The sequence below is a fragment of the Nomascus leucogenys genome, unplaced genomic scaffold (assembly GCF_006542625.1).
Source record: "Nomascus leucogenys isolate Asia unplaced genomic scaffold, Asia_NLE_v1 000935F_68466_qpd_obj, whole genome shotgun sequence".
Lineage (NCBI taxonomy): Eukaryota > Metazoa > Chordata > Mammalia > Primates > Hylobatidae > Nomascus > Nomascus leucogenys.
The window spans coordinates 57,429-68,603 of record NW_022097239.1 but is presented as its reverse complement, the minus strand read 5'-3'; the positions used below and the strand labels follow the sequence as shown (position 1 = coordinate 68,603).

General features: G+C 57.8%; 1 pseudogene; it reads left to right on the top strand.

The window, feature by feature from the left end:
* The first annotated feature begins 6,003 nt into the window (after positions 1–6,003).
* On the top strand, positions 6,004–10,916 carry LOC115834209 (annotated as a pseudogene).
* The last annotated feature ends 259 nt before the right edge of the window (positions 10,917–11,175 follow it).

Below are 11,175 nucleotides of genomic sequence, written 5' to 3'. Positions count from 1 at the left end.
GATGATGCCCACCTGGCTGCCGATGACTTCTGCACCAAGTGAGGCTGGGTCTCTGGAGCTGCCCCAGGGGCTGACCCTGCCCGGAGCCAACCTGGAGGTGCAGACTGAGAACCTCAAGGAGGACCTGGTCTACCTGAGAAGAAGAACCACGAGGAAGTGAGCTCAGCTCAGGGAATGCAGCAGAAATTCACCTGGAAGCAAGCGAGGCTGGGGCCCAGAACCTCCCTGGGCTGCGCCATGCTTTCAGTCCAGTTCCCATCTTTTGTGGATGGCTAGCCCTGACCCTCAGAGGACCTGGGTGAGGCCTGGAGGAGCCCCTCTTCCCAAATAGACTTCATTTGTCCCTTGAGGCTCAGCTCACTGCAGTTAAGTAACTAATGAGTAACTCAGTGTAAGAACACACAATGCTAATTATTATAATTAATTATAATAGTGATAGTCATTAAAACAAGGAGCTTCTGCCCAGCACTGCAAGTGACTCACAGCCATTATCTCGCTGATACAACAGCTGGGAGAAAGATACTCTTTCTTCCTTTTGACCCGTGAAGACACTGAGGCTCAGAGAGGTTAAGGGATTTATCTACAGCTGCACAGGGACCCTCCTTCAGGCCTGTCGGACTCATATCCACCCCACCTCTCTGGCCCCTCTCTCTGCCTCTCCTTTCCAGAAGGTTCTAGGTCCCAGAGACTCCAAGGCTCAACCCAAGGATAGAGATCCAAGGTCCTGCCGGGGCAGTCAGGAGGCCTTACATGCCCTGTCCTGTGGCTTCCTTCTCAGCCGAGCTCTGTGCTGCTCTAAGCTGGGGGAGCCTACTCCCTGAGAAGCAGGACACCTGGAAGGTGTCTCCCCCTGGCTTTGAGGCTGGTTATACAATTGCTTTCCTCCAGCAGATTAACATTTGCTAACGGGGCCTGGTGCGGTGACACCAGCGTAGGGTTGCTTTCTGCAAGCCTGTGCTTTGGGCTGGTGGGGGGGCAAGGCAGTGGTGGGGGCAAGGTCAGGGCAGTGAGTGAGGTCGCCCATGGTCATCCTCCACCGTGCTGGGGGGTTGTCATCTCTCGGGGCTTAGCCAACTTGTTGGGGATGGGTGAAGTCCAGTCCCGAGTCACAGTGTGTGTTGGGGGAGGTTGCTGATATTCCTAGCCCTGTATGTTTGAGAAATGACACCATCCACCTTCACCTTCAGGGTGAGGAGCTGTTGGCCTATCTGTGTCTGTCTGTCTGTCTGTCATCTGTACCTGTCTCTCCGAGAGAGAGAAGGCAGGCCCCAGGGTCTTTCCCCAGGATGGCCTTGGGTGAGCTCCTGCTGTCCTCTCTGCCCAGGAAATGAACGCCCTTTGAGGTCAGGTGGATGAGGATGTCAGTGTGAAGATGGACACTGTGCCTGGAGTGAAGCTGAGCTGCATCCTGAATGAGAGGCGTGACCAGGACAAGAAATTGGTGGAGAAGAGCCGCAACGATGCCCAGGCTGGTTTCCAGCGTGGTGGGTGGCCATGTGTAAGCAGGTGTGCACACGTGTGGGCCATGTGCTGCATGCTGGTGCAGCTGGGAACACTGGAACAACTGTCCCAGTTGGAAGACTTTTGGGAACCAGTTGGACCAGCCTCATGTTTTAGATGTAAAATGTGAGGCTCAGAGAGGACTCAAGCTCACACAGCCTTCACTGTGGCCTGCAAATAGATCCAGGTCTCTACAAGTCTGGTTTGGGTTTTCCACCACAGCTGTTTACAGGATGTGTGTATTTGAGTACATATGCATACCTTGGCAAGCACAGGGCTGAGTTCCAGTGTCCTAGGGACAGCAACAGGCGCAAAGATAACACCCAGTGCTGTCTTTGAGGTGCTGCAATTCGGTAGGAGTAAGAACTGCAAACGACGCAGAGCAGCTATGTCTCCAAGGTCAATGTGGGTGCAGAGGGTCTTTGATGCAGTGCCTTTGGGGCCCATAGAGCCAGGGAGTAGGGGATGGTTCTGGGAGGTGAGGTTCAGGAGCAGCCCTTCCTGTGCCCCACTTCTGAAAGTCTCCTTAAACCCTTGTGACCCACTCTGCCTTCCAGAGAGAGGGCTAAACTGCGAGGTAGCCACCAACACAGAGGCCCTGCAGAGTGGCAGGATAGAGATATGGAGCTCTACATCTCTGTGCAGAACCTGAGCTGTCCCAGCTCAGCAAGGTAGGGCCTCTGTCCCTCCCACCCTGTACTGTCACCCCAGGGTGAGCCAGCCTTTTAGACCCCTGCTTGGAGAACCAGAGTCCCACCCAGCCTGTCCCTTCACACTCAGTGGCTGGGTGCACTACCACCCCACTGTGCTGGCAGCACCCACGCCCATACAGGAGGGGTCCTCTCTAGTGCTCTGCCATGGGGAAGGGTCCCAGGTCCATCTCATCGCACCACCTATCTCTTGGCCACAAAAGCATCGCTGGAGGGCAGCCTGGTAGAGACGGAGGTGTGTTATGGGACTCAGCTGGCCCAGCTGCAGGGGCTCATCAGAAGCATGGAGCAGCAGTGGCGAGCTTGCTGCGACGCGAAGCACCAGGACCACAAGCACCAGGTCCTTCTGGCGGGAAGACGGGCTGGAGCAGGAGATCGCACCTACCACTGCTTACTAGAGGTTGAGGACGCCCATGAGTGTGCACCCAGGTACCTGCTGGGGCGGGCTGGGGCCCGCTTCACCCCAGGGAGAAGTTGGTGTCTGAGTTACCAGCGAAGTTCAGGAGGTGTGAATGTCGGAAGCTGTGGGGGTTTGCAGGAGGTGAAACTGACGATGCAGGCTGGAGTCTGACTGAGGGCCTTGAATGCCAAGTTAAAGCGTCTGGACTAGATCACGTAGGCAATGGGAGAGCCATGGGGGGATTTGGAGCAGGAGAGGGGAATGAACATCAAGATATTTTAGAACATTCCCTCTGGCTGCGAGGGAGAAATGGATCAGAGGGGTCAGGGTGGGGCCAGAGAGATGCGTCAGGGGGCTGGAGCAGGGAGTGTGGCCAGAGAGTCCTGTGGGGTGGAGGGTGGAGGGTGGGGCGGGGGAAGAAGGTAGTGCACCAGAAGAGAGGTTATAGCTCAAAACAGCAGGACTGGATGCCTGGACCTCAGGGTAAGCGTGGCTCACAGTCAGGACTCAGTAAGTGTCAGGTGAACACATGAAGGAGTGGGCATTGATGGCCCTGGGTTTTGGTTCCGATGACTGTGTGAGTGGTGATACCATCAGCCACAGGGTGAAGAGCAAGTGGGTGGTGGTCGAGTTGCATTGGGAAGGGTGATCAGGCCTTCAGCTGAGAGTGTCCCGGAGTCTCCATGCTTAGTCACCACGTTGCAGCTTTTTGCTCCCCGAAAATGGTGAAGTCCATCTATAGTCTAACGACAGTCTCTCTGCTTTAATTGGGTCTATTTGTTGGGCCCTCTGGATATGGAAAAACCACTTGCTCAGCTTCTCCTTGTAAATTCCTGGTGAGTAGCCACAGAGGGCCGCCGGGCTACTGCTGTGCTGTTCTTTTTCTCTTCCTGCTGTGCTGAACCCCTGCCCTTTCATTCTTGGGGCCTGTGCTAATTTCTGTGCATTCCCAACTGTGATTTTTCACCAATTTGGGGGAACCTCCTCTGCCAGGGCCTGCTTCTGCCCAGCAGTGCTTGCAGGGGCCTGGGCTGGCTGGCATCCTGGCTGATGGGTGCTCCTCTCCCTGCAGGCTGGCCACTCAGTACTCCTTGTCCCTGGCCTTGCAGCCCACCTGGGAAGGTAAGAAGCTGCCCTATCCTGCTGTGTGGACCCAAGGCAGGGGAGAGGTTGAGGACCCTTCTGTGTGGGAGACTGGGGGGCCACAGACTCGGGGGCAGGTGGGGGAAGAGTTCCTTCCTGATGTTCCCTGTGCCTCCTCTTCCATCGCCTGCAGCCACAGTGACCAGCCGCCAGGTGTGCCATCATGGAGGAAGTCAGGTTGGAGAGGTGGTCTCCTTCTGTGAGCAGGTCCACTCTCCACCACTGAGGCCCCTTTCTGCCTGTGACAGCCCCACCTCGAGGGCCACGGCACAGCCATCGGCTCCAGCTCCCAGCATGCTACTGCCACGCCCCCAGTGTCCGTCTGGGCCCGGTCCATGACCTGTTGTCATTCTATATCTACTTTCTTCAGCCCCTCACTGAGGAGGCCTCCTGGGTTTTGTCCAGTGCTTGCTATTAAAGCTTTGCTCCAAGTTCAATGCCTCATGTGATCTGGTCTGTTCATTGGTTTGGGGCAGTGTGGGTGAGGGACTGGGGGAGGTGGAGAGTTTATTGAGTGTTTGGGTATCGGCTGTCACCTGACAATCTGTTCTGCCCACTCCATCCAGGCCTGGGGTCCTGGAAAGACGAGAGGGGAGGAGGGAAGGATTAAGGGTGGGAGGGTGGGACAGTCCCTTGTATTGAGAAAAGTTTCTAAGAATCAGCCCCTGATCCCTGTCACCTGTGGCTGGTCCCGGAGGGCACACAGATTTTCCAAGGACCAAGCCTCAAGCCCAGTGGCGGGTTCAAGAGCAGAAGGAGAGGGGATTGGTGGGAGGGGCTTCTGAAGGAGTGGTTCCAGGGCATTGATGAGTGAGAGGGGGTGGCAGCGAACGCAGGCCAGCCCAGGAAACCAGACCGGCTATTTGCCCAGCTCGGGGATGTTGTGTAGGGCAGGATGGCCACTGTGTGTGTACACGTGGGGCGCCTCTTGTTTGCTTTGGTGGCTTTGGCAGCGCTGAGCTATTGAGGAATCTCTCTCGGCTGCTGGTGGGGCTTTCTGGGCCTGTCTGGGAAGTGGAAGCCATCAGCAGTCTGAAACATGACCACCTTCCACCCAGCGGGCCTGGTGGGACCCTAGACCCAGGGCTGGGCTTGGGGTGGTGGGCATGGCAGGGGGGCCGTGGGGTGGGGCACATGGCCCACTGGAGGAGCCACATCTTGGGGAGCCTGGAGTGGGGAGGGGGCTGGCTGGGGTCTCTGTAAGAGCCTCTTTTTTGGGCAATGTCTTTTAGGTTTCTTATGGGGCTGAGACCTGAGATAAATGCCCCTCACCTGAGCCTGAGGTCTCTTGGGGTACAGAAGGGTGAGAGGAGTGGAAGGGGGCATCCCCCTCTCGGTTGGTTTAGATCCTCTCTTAGCACAGCCCACCATTTCCCCATCCTATAGCTGAGCCCCTGTTTGCCCACTCCAGCCTGGAGTGTAAACCTGGAAAAGGTTACATGAGGAGACTGTGTTAGCAAGGGCTTCTAGGGATGGGGCAGGATCAGAAGCTGACTGGATGGAACTGTAGCCCCTAGAGTGCATTCCCGGGTGTCAGGCTCTGCAGAAGGGGCCAGTGTGGGCACTGCACGCCTCTGGAGCCCCAATTTCTTTATCTGTGATGTGGGTAGGTCTCCGTGGCTTGATGGCGTTTCTGTGCTGTGAGGCGGGCCTGGTGGGTTTGGGCTCAGTTTCCAAGGCAGGATCGGCTCTCAGTCCACTCTTTCTCTTCAGCACTCAGCCCCGGGCCAGCACCGTGGTGGAGCAGTGTGGGGTGAAAGACAGCAACTTCGGGGAGGGGGGTGTCACTGACACTGCAACCCATTTCCCCACCAGACAGGGTTGAGGCGGGCCGGGCTGGGGTGGTGGCTGCCTGGGAGGGCCTGGGGACGGTGACATCCTGCCTTCTCCTCTTCTCCATATTATGTCATGGAAAAGCATAGCTGGAGGGCCCTCCTGAATCACAGGTGACGGGCCTGAGACCAGAGGCACACACACGCACACGCACGGCACCCAGCACGAGGATTTGGAGAAATGAGGCAAATTCCTGATGATGGGCGGGGAGGGGGCCCCAGCCACCTGGGAGCTGGCAGGTGGCCAGTGGTGATGAAAGCCCAGGGGAATGGGAAACAGAGGAACAAGCCTGTTGTAATCGCTACCCCACTTGGTGGCCTATAAAGGAAGCGGGTGAACCCCGGCAGCCCTACACAACTTGGGGCCCCCCTCCTCTCCAGCCCTTCTCCTGTGTGCCTGCCTCCTGCTGCCGCCACCATGACCACCACCATCCACCAGTTCACCTCCTCCAGCTCCATCAAGGGCTCCCCCGGCCTGGGAGGCGGCTCGTCCCGCACCTCCTGCCGGCTGTCTGGCGGCCTGGGTGCCGGCTCCTGCAGGCTGGGATCTGCTGGTGGCCTGGGGAGCGCCCCCGGGGGTAGCAGCTACTCCAGCTGCTACAGCTTTGGCTCTGGCGGTGGCTATGGCAGCAGCTTTGGGGGCGTTGATGGGCTGCCGGCCGGAGGTGAGAAGGCCACCATGCGGAACCTCAATGACCGCCTGGCCTCCTACCTGGACAAGGTGCGCGCCCTGGAGGAGGCCAACACTGAGCTGGAGGTGAAGATCCATGACTGGTACCAGAGGCAGGCCGTGGGGCCCGCCCATGACTACAGCCAGTACTACAGGACAATCGAGGAGCTGCAGAACAAGGTAGGGCCTGCTGGTGGGAGGGGTCTCTGGGGGACACGACTTCTTCCACCCAACTCCTGCCCTGGCCAAAGGCCTGGAGTCCAGCCATAGGGTCTCAGGGAGCCAAGGGTGGTTTGATTGTGGCTTAGCTTCTGGGAACCTGCCTTGGGGCCCCTGTGTGGCCCACGTCCCCCTTTTCTGGGGGCAGCAGGCTGAGTCAGGAACAAACAGGCCTCGTGGAGTCCCTTGGAGCCTCAGTTTCTCCCTCCTGGAGCTCCTCCACCTGGAGAGGTTGTAGGATGAGGCAGGAGGATGCAGATGGAGGGCTGGGCCCGTGAGCCGCTGGATTCGTGGTGTCTTGCTCCTTTGGAGCAGGGGTCAGCAGGAGGGGGTTTTGGGAGATGTGGAGTGGGGGTGTCTGAGTGAGCTCCTGATAGCACCTGCTGTGGGGGGAGGCAGAAAGGAGGGGTGGGACCTCAGGGTGGGGAAGGCCTCTGATGTGCCTTATTTGGGGATTTTTCTGGCTTCTCCTTTCCTCCTGCTGTTCCTTAAGACGGGCTCAGCAAACCCCAGGGGGCGGGGTTGCTGGCTGGAGCCCAGGGTTAGGGATTAGGAGGGGTCCTGACTTCTGGTTTGGAACCACTCTTTGGTGAGGGCTCCTTTAGCCTCTTTTGGGGGAGCTTGTCAGGGGCACCCTCTAGCTGACTGTAAAACCAGGGGTTTGCCCACATCCCCTCCCTTGTTCTAGAATTCTGGGATAGCGTCTGCCCTGGGGACATTTTCCCATTCTTTTCTGGTGGCCTCATACTCCCAGCCAGCTGTCTCTTCTCCTTTAAGGCTGAGCCTGGCGTGGGGGTCTGGTGGGGTACTGAGTATCGGGGGAAGAAGAGGCACGTTTCAGCCCTTCAGACTCCTGCTTGCCCCTCCTCTGCCAATAATACAGCACGGGGCAAGGGAGGGGCTGGGCGGGAAGAGAGGCCCGCAGGCAGGAAGATCTGCTCAGAACCCTGGTGTGGGCTCAGCCACCCCCATCCAATGACTGACTACCCTCCCATCATCTCAGATCCTCACAGCCACCGTGGACAATGCCAACATCCTGCTACAGATTGACAATGCCCATCTGGCTGTTGATGACTTCCGCACCAAGTGAGTCCTAGCTGTGGGCTTGGGCAGCCTGGGCCAGCTGGGGAGGATCTCAGGGTACCCCTCCTGACCCAGGACTTCCTTGGTTGCTTGTGGCAAGGCCCAGGAGCTCAGGGTGGGGCAGTCCTAGGAGCCCTACTCCTTAGTCCATGATGCAGTGAAGGCAGCCAGTTCTGAAGGTTGCTGGGCTTAGGCAGGGAATAGAAGAGAGGGAGGGGAGGCGGGAGGCAGAGAGAAGTAAGGAAGCTGGTGGGCGTCGGATCTGGCCCTGTGATGGTCCCAGGGCCCCGGGGCTGGAATTTGTTTCCACTCGACCCTCTCATCAGCCCTTCCAACCCCTTAGAGTCCTGGCAAAATGAAGGCAGGTGAGCAGCCAGGACCTGGACCTGCAGGTCCAAGCAGCCTGGGCTGAAGTCTCTGATTCCCACGGCAGGTTTGAGACAGAGCAGGCCCTGCGCCTGAGTGTAGAGGCCGACATCAATGGCCTGCGCAGGGTGCTGGATGAGCTGACCCTGGCCAGAGCCGACCTGGAGATGCAGATTGGAACCTCAGGGAGGAGCTGGCCTACCTGAAGGAGAACCACGAGAAGGTGAGGTGGCTGGGGCAGAAGGTCAAAGATGCTGAGGAGTGGGTGGCAGAGCCCTGGGGCTGGGCCATGGCTGAGGCCGTGGGAGACAGCAGAGCAGGCGCACTGGGATTAGTCACCTTAGAGGGCTTCCCTGTCTGCAGAGCCCTGATCCTTGGGGGTCCGGCGTGCAGGGCAGACTCCTCTTTGTACTACACTGCTTCTCTGCACCCAAGGAACCTCCCAGGGGCCTGCAGAGGCTCCCTCTACCTGCCCTGGCCTCCCTTACAAGGGCGGGGGATAAGTAAGGAAGTCTCCTTCTTGTCCCATTTCAAACTCTCAAAGCTGAACATCTACGCAGAAGCTTGGAAATTAGAGGGGAAATTTTTGGGGCATAGGCCTAATAATTAGATTTTATTTTGGAGATCCCTTGGTCTAATGGGGGAGATAGAGTCTGATGGTGGAGGCAATACCGAGCAGATGAATAAAAATCATTTAGAGGGTCAGACAGAGCAGAAGGAGAACAAAGGAGGGGTCCTTGTGGGGAGTGGGATCCCCTTGTGGGGGAAGGCTTGGGAGTGAGAGGTCAGGATGGGTCCAGATGCGCACATCCACATCCCCTTTTCCCATAGGAGATGAACACCCAGTGAGGCCAGGTGGGTGGTGAGATCAGTGTGGAGATGGACGCTGCCCCAGGCGTGGACCTGAGCCACATCCTGAACGAGATGCGTGACCAGTATGAGAAGATGGCAGAGAAGAACCGCAAAGATGCCAAGGATTGGTTCTTCAGCAAGGTGGGGGCTGCTGCAGGCCAGAGGTCTCTCTTAGGGGCTGGGGCTCAGGGGCCTTAGCACTGACAGTAAACCCACGGCCAGGTGTCTTGGAGGTGTCCCCTCCTCAGCAAGCTGCATGGACCACAGGGTCACCCGCTGCATCAACAGACCTGGAGCTGAGCTCAAGCTGGGATCTGGGGGGTGGGTGGGGAGGTAGGGAGCCCCACAGAATAAAGGCAGAGGGTAAAGACCTTGGGAGTCACCACCTCTCTCTCAAGAAGTCAGGACTAGCACCAAGAGCCAGGCTACGTGTTCTGGCTGGTTCTCAAGTTTCCGGTCTGTGCCTCCCACACGCAGGGATTAACCATAAAAAGTTAACATTTCGAATGGCATGTTTCCGGGCTTTCGACATGGGAAGCTTGTGAGAAGGCACCACTCTCTCCACAGTTAGATTTGGGAGGAGGCCTGACTTGGGAGAAGGATGCAGGCTCACACCACCCTGTCCTGTGTCCTGTCTGCAGACAGAGGAGCTGAACCGCGAGGTGGCTACCAACAGTGAGCTGGTGCAGAGCAGCAAGAGCGAGATTTCGGAGCTCCAGGGCACCACGCAGGCTTTGGAGATCGAGCTGCAGTCCCAGATCAGCATGGTAGGAACAGTCCTGTGCATGGGGGTGGGCCCCAAAGAGGACACTGACCACCCTCACTGACCCCTGGTCTTCCTGCCCTCCTGCAGAAAGCTTACCTGGAGGGCAACGTGGCGGAGACAGAGAACCACTACCGTGTGCAGCTGTCCCGGATCCAGGGGCTGATAGGCAGCATGGAGGAGCAGGTGGCACAGCTTCGCTGCGAGATGGAGCAGCAGAACCAGGAGTACAAGATCCTGCTGGACGTGAAGACGCCACTGTAGCAGGAGATCGCCACCTACTGCCGCCTGCTGGAGGGCGAGGATGCCCAGTGAGGGGGGGCGCCTGGGGTCAGGGCTGGGGGCCTCTTGGCAGGGGTGGGGCTCTCAGACTCACATCTAATTTCCTCTCTGTTTTTTATTTTTTTTCTTTCAGCCTGACTCAGTACAGAAAGAATGTACGCATCTTCGTGGCTGAGGCCCTGGGGATTGGGTGCATGGGACAGGCAGCCCACCTGCACATTGCTGGGGCAGGGATCCCAGGAGCCCCAGGAGTTGATGGCTGTCCCTTAGCAGGGGTGGGAGAAGTGACCCATTAGCACTGAGGATTGATACTCAGGAAAGATCAAATGAGAGAGACACTGTCTGGTCTGATGGGGGTGGGCCAGGGAACTGGTCCTTACCTTGGAGATCCTAGTCTGATGGAGGAGACAGGTCCCAGCTCTGGAGATTGTCATCTGATGGGAAGATGGGAATATGGTCTCATGATCTTTGCTCTTGACAGCTTTCAGATGAGCAAAAACAGTCCTGCCTCTGGGGACTCTAGCCTGATGGGAGATAGGGACATGGTCCTTGTCCTCCAAATTCCAGTCTGAAAAGATATGATCCTAGCCCCAGGGTTCCTAGTCTAATGGAGGAGATAGGGGCCTGGTTTTGTCTGGGCGATCCCAGTCTGATGGGGGAGATGGGAGCAAATCTATGTCCTGGAGACTGCAGAGAAATGGAGACGGATTTCATGGAGTCTACATGGCTCCTCCCTGGCAGGACACACTGGGTCAGAATCAAATAACCCATCCAGGGAGGCAAGACTCACACAGGGCCACCGGCAGAGGGATGGGTTGGAAGGGAGGCGGTGGCAGGGACAGGAGGGATGTGTGTGCAGTGTGATGTCGAGGTGACAGTGGAGGCACTCATAGCACCTGGGGGAGGATGAGGGAGAAAGCCGGCTCCTGTCCACGAGGGCTAGAGGGCAAGCGAGGGTCTCCTGGCCCCTACCCACTTTAAAGCGCCTGCTTCTCCTGCAGCGGTGACCACCCGTCAGGTGCGTACCATTGTGGAAGAGGTCCAGGATGGCAAGGTCATCTCCTCCCGCAAGCAGGTCCACCAGACCACCCGCTGAGGACTCAGCTTCCCCCACCAGCCCCCCAGGAGGCAGGGAGGCAGCCGCCCCATCTGCCCCGCAGTCTCCGGCCTCTCCAGCCTCAGCCCCCTGCTTCAGTCCCTTCCCCATGCTTCCCTGCCTGATGACAATAAAGCTCGTTGACTCAGCTATGAAATATGTCCTTGTTTTGGCCCCTCAAGTGGGCACTAGGGACAAAAGGGTAAAATGGGAAGGAGTGAGGGTGAGGGGAGATGGTGCTTGGATACCCACTGTTGTT